The following is a 6,000-nucleotide window of genomic DNA, read 5'->3' as shown; positions in this document are numbered from 1 at the left end:
ACGCTCACAAATTATTTTTTTGGATTTGAAATTTTAAAATATGTATAAATTAGTAAAGCTAATAGATATGATCGAACTAATCAGTGGAGTACTGAAGGGATTTAGGCCAATTAGGGGTGTAAAATGGTTTTCCCCTCATAAGGTCGAACTTCAAGTCTCATGGTCAACAATGAAACATATTTAAAGTTTGATTAAAGAGTGTGGGTTACTCCTTAAATATGTAACAGCGATCTTGACTTGACTAGAGGTGCACAAACTGGTTTAAAACTCAAAACCAGTTTGGGTTAAAACCGGTTCGGTTTGGTCAACAAAAGTCAAAACTGGTTTATGATTGGTTTCGTTCAGGTTAAAATCAGTTTCTTACCATGTTACGATCAGTTTCGGTTCGCATTTTTTTTCGGTTTTTGCCCAGTTTTGGACGGTTTCAGTTCAGTTAAGCCTATCTGAACAATGTATAGCGGATAATTTTTCTAACACTTAAATAATGAACAAACCCAATAAAATGCATGAATATGTGATGTGTGATTCGGATCTTGATAAAAGAATTATTAGACTTTTATTTAAAACAGTTAAACAAAGGGAAATATGACATAATTGACCAAATATTATACATGTACTACGGTTACCGGATGTTAAATGGGCCATAAGCAGCGAACCGTAAAATCTTGGCGATCCGGATCATGTGAAAGCAATCATAGGCGTTTTGACCCATTTTTTGGACCCGAATTCCATCAAATGAAGCTTCGATTTTCATCGAAGATAAACCCCCCCCCCCCCCCCCCCCCCCAAATGTGTAAAACGTGTAAATCATTTACTTTCTTAGTTTACATGTTTAAATATGTCCTTAATTAGTTAATTTCTTTTAATAATAGTTTGTAATTACAAAAAGACTAAAATACGCTTTTCATCCCTATGGTTTGTTCAAATTTGCCATTTCGATCCAACAGTTTAAAACTCGGTTTTTCAGTTCCTGATGTTTCGTTTTCGTTGCAATCAGATCTAACCACGTTAAGATCGTTAAAATTCTTTTGTTAAAAGACATTTTGGTCTTTTTGCATTAGGTACAAGACATTAAAGCATCATGTAAAAATTTCAAATGGTTTGAAAGAAGTAAATGGGTAGTTGTGTCTATCTTGAGGGGGTACGCAAGATCTCTATGAGCGGTTAAACTCATTTTCAATCTTGGAACATTTTTACCTATACGAATCAATTTTTTAGGCAAACCACATACCACTTTATCACTATAGTTTATACCGTCTCACATTAGTTTGTTAAAATAAGAAAATGAAAAGTGTGTCCAAGATGGTACGGTGTACATTTTTAGCTTTTTAGATGATAAAGTAGTTTATCTATTTTCATTATTAGAGCAAAATACGTTTTTCGTCCATATGTTTGTTTAAATCTGTTATTTCAGTTATAAAGTTTAGAATTTGTCTTTGTTCACGGGGTTTTATTTTCATGGTAATTAAATTCACTTTTGAAATTCCATATTTTGAATCAAGGTCAAAGAACTATTGTTCTTAGGACTCTTTACTCAGTCATAACCTTTGTTAAGTTATCTAACTATTTTCTCTCTTTTCATCTCCTTTGAATAAAAATAAAACTGATGTTGATCATGAAAAACAACGCCTTACCAGTTCCAAAGGAAAAATTCTGAAAAATATTGATATAATACCGGTCTCAAAACGTTAAAAAGTCTGTACCAAATTGATACCTACTGTACCCAATTCGGTTCGGTACCGGTTCGGTACTGGTACCGGCTCGGTACGAACAAAGTGCATAGAAAAAAACATTAAATATCTTTAAAAAAGTTTTTATTAAAGTTTGAAATGAGCCCGGGGAGAGCGGACCCTTTCCCCTCCTCTGCCTGCCTTGGTTAAAACCAACGAGAGAAATAATAAAATCATATTAACCAATAGCTAATATGCATGTTGATTAAAACCAACGAGAGAAATAATAAAATCACATTAACAGCTAATATGCATATTGATTTTCACTAATCGTTTCTTAAAATTGATGTTACCGGTTGCTCTTACAAAAACATACATAACAACAAGCACCGTAATTAATTTGATTAAACAAACATAGATATAGTGATGCATACAAACATTAAAAAAACATATACAAATTATATAATAAACCGTAAAAAATCGCTATCTTTATGTGTGATGGATAACAGAGTCCATATAAAGATTCAGCTATTACATTATCGAACGACATTGACATAACATCCACCATGGTTATTGATCTACAAAACCCTAATTTGTAAACTGTTAAGGGGTAAGGTATTGCTATTGACTATGCTAAAGTGACTCATTCCGGTTCCAGACTCATTGTGGGAGTAGTGTCTCCCAAAAGACAGCCTCAGTAAGCGTCGATGTAAGGTGACTTGCCAATATAAAATATTTCTAAGGAAATTAATCAAATATTTATAAGGAATGACTGAGGCATATCCTTAGCCACGCTTCATTTATCAATATTCATTAAGATAATACTAAATTTGACTTGGTTTTAGGCGTTAGCTTATTCCCCAAGTTTTATGTAATATGGAAAAAAAAATGATATTTTGTTGCTTGAAACTTACGACCCACGCATATCCACACTGATCATGTATCGTTTTGAAATCTTGAAAAGTGTATGACTATATTTATTGAAGAAAAATGGACCGATACCCAACTACCATGCACGTGTTCCAACGATGAATAAGATGAAAGCGACAACACCTAATCTTCTTCGACTTATCAGATCTTTATGATAAACAAACCTGTTTGAAGGGGTCAGAGACCGGAGTCTCTGGACCACCCTTCGACACTCAAATCACAATATCACATACTTTATTGTACGTAGGATCAACACAACATTGAGGTTTTGCTTAGAGGTCCATTATATATGGTACGTCCTAGTGGAAAGCTGTTATTCTGTTATATTTAACGGGAAAAGTTAACGTACAAATGAAATTAACGTGCTAAACGTGAGAATCAAGTAGAGTAATTATATATAAAAGTAGAGTAATTATGTAATTAAATCATAGTGTAATTACGTAATTACTCTATGATGTAATTACATAATTACTCTACTTGTATATATAATTACTCTACTTGATTCTTATGTTTAGCACATTAATTTCATTTGTATTTGATCCAAACCCTATATATAACATCTATTTGTTATGCATCACAATAATAAAAAAAGGCTGCAATAAGCCAATCACCAATCCGATGGATTTAAGCATCGTAACAAAAGAAAATGTTTTATTATTTTCTTTTTTTTCAAATTCAATCCCATAAGGCCCTTTGTGACTAACTACGCTTTGAAATTATGCACATTTCTATATTCATATTTCGGATGCCTTCTTCAAACCCCATTTATTCGTACAAATTTTGTTTCATAATGACATCCTCTTGCATGTTGGTCAAATATATAATCAAAACTCGTATTAAGTATTTACACGCGACGGAATGTAACTAATAAAGGAAAAATACATAATCATGGTGACCGGAATAAATTGCTAAGGTGATGCAATATGAAATTTGGTGATCGAATATTGCTAGCACTTGCTTGATAACTAATATTTTGAAAATTGCAAGCAGAAATAATAGAACTTGTTACCGCTGATTCGATGAAAAGATGTTAAAATAATAATTCAAAGTCTTATAATTAATTATTTAGATACTTAGATATAATCGGGATCTCATTTATTTTTTAGTTTTATTTTCGTTATCTAGTTTAGAAGTCAATAGGCTTAAGAGTCTTGTTTTCATGTTCTGGTTGGTCTATATAGTTCTCGAGTATTCTCTTGGTGTTCTTAATTACCATATTCCAACAAAAGATACGAATTTACAACGAACCAAAGCAATATTTTAGTAGACTTGAAAGCGAACGAAGCAAACGAAAACCGGACAACCCCATCACAGGCTGCTGGTTATAAACATCAAACTCCACTGGGATGTGAGTATAGAGAACATGCACATTAAACCCACATGCGGGACTAATCTCACACGTGTAGCAAAGGCCGTTAGTGACGCCTTTGCATACGTGACACATGTGTGATGCCGGGGCGGTTGACAAGGACGAGGTTGTGGTGTGGGTGGAGGTTGGAGGAGATGCGGTGGCGCATTGTTCGTGGAGGTCAAAGTCACAAGCGGAGCCGCGGTATGTTACAAGGCATCCGCCAGTGTTTCAACATGTATACATGGGTATTTTGTTAATATAGTTTACACGGTATTTTACCTAGTAAATAACAGAGGAACCAAGGAAAGAAAGAAAGAAAGAAAGAAACAAAAGCAAATCCTAAATCGAAACCCTAACATCATTATTAACATAAGATGGAATCATCATCGGACGTGATATCAGCAGCGAGCGGCGGCAGAGAAAGTGTGTTCAATTGAAGATCTCCTGAGTCAAATCTTAGCCGGATTACCTCTGTGCTCCCTTCGCCTGTTCAAATCGGTGTGCAAGCGATGGCTATCGATAATCACCGATCCTACGTTCAACGCCCTCCGTAGCAGAAATAGCCCGAAAGGTCTGTTATTCCAACTACAGTCGGCCTCTTCTCAGTTATATATGTCCCATTGAACTCTAATAATAATCCTCCTTCAATACCAACACCAATTAGCAAGACCATGAATCCCCTATACAAATTGGAGGTTTTGCACTCATGTAACGGATGCCCGATATATATAAGTTATATATGTATTCAATCCAACCATCAACCAGTGTAGGTTGCTTCCACCGCCCCGTGTTTTGGTAGCAGATAGACTCATCAAAGTTCTCGCCTTGGCTTTTGACCCCACGCTGTCCCCCCACTACAAAATCCTCTACGCCTGCGAAGATGTCACTAGGCCCGGGTTTCGTGTTCGTGTAGAGATTTACTCCTCAGAAACAGGCACTTGGAGAGCTTATGCCCACACTTTTAATCTCGGATTTTTTTATAACATTTGATAAAAGGGCCGTTTACTGGCGTGGCGCCATCCATTGGCTCTCCCGTCTTCACGTTTGTCATTTCAGTTTAGACGGAGACGGAGATGCAGGAGACTTTATGCATGTCCAAGACCATAGAGCCTTGTATGGGGTTACATACGGTATTCATGATAGGCTGCTTGTCTCACGTGATCGCCTGCTCCTCGTCAGGGTGCTCCAGCCCAACCCTCCTCTGCAGCAGATTAATATTTAGGAGATGAAGGATCCCCGCTGCTATGCCGCCGGCTGGTCTCTCAAGTACCATCTTAATCTTCGGTCCCCTCCCGCTGATCCCGCTCCCATTCCCAATGTGCTTTCGGTTATGCTTGGGGACGAAGGACGAGAAGAGGATTCCTTCCTTGTCTTGGAAGCTACCGGGGGGGCTACGCTCTTACGCTATAACATCGCCTCGAACACTTTTCATCGCCTCTGTGACTTGACCCGCTTTCAACTTTGTGGAACAAAGTTTTGCAGCTTCTTCTTCACCCCGTCTCTTTTTCCTGTCTGAACTGAATTATTATATTATGTATGATGCATCTTAATTAATTATAAGTTTATTTATCATTCACTCTTTTTGTACTTAATAATTTGCTTTCTATAATGCAATGCTTATTGTCAAGTATCATTATGTATGTATGATATTGTTTCATGTAACCAGTTGTTTTCCTCCAAAACATGTATGCTGATCTGAATTGAATTCAAATGGAGTTTTGTTTTGTTTTTGGGAAGGAGCCTGTAACATGTTTGTACTGTTGTTTTTCTTACTGTAACACAAGCTTCGATGTATATGCCAAGGGAAAAACCTAGAGGTGAGGGCTGTTTCATGTTATATTTGGGTCAAGTGCACAAGTTTTGAAAAGTTGGTTAAATTGGAAGCAAGCCCAAGGGTACTTAAATGATTACAACCCTTTTATGATTCAACATGGCTTCTATTGTCATTGCAACTTACCCCTAGTTCTTGTAAATATATGAGATGCAACGTGGGGTATACGAAAAACAGTATATGCGCCAAATTCATCCTCGTTTACTTGAAATATAAAT

The sequence above is a fragment of the Bidens hawaiensis genome, unplaced genomic scaffold (assembly GCF_021521415.1).
Source record: "Bidens hawaiensis isolate Kalapana, Puna unplaced genomic scaffold, B.hawaiensis_p1.1 tig00036306_1, whole genome shotgun sequence".
Lineage (NCBI taxonomy): Eukaryota > Viridiplantae > Streptophyta > Magnoliopsida > Asterales > Asteraceae > Bidens > Bidens hawaiensis.
Note: the sequence above shows the minus strand (reverse complement) of the source record.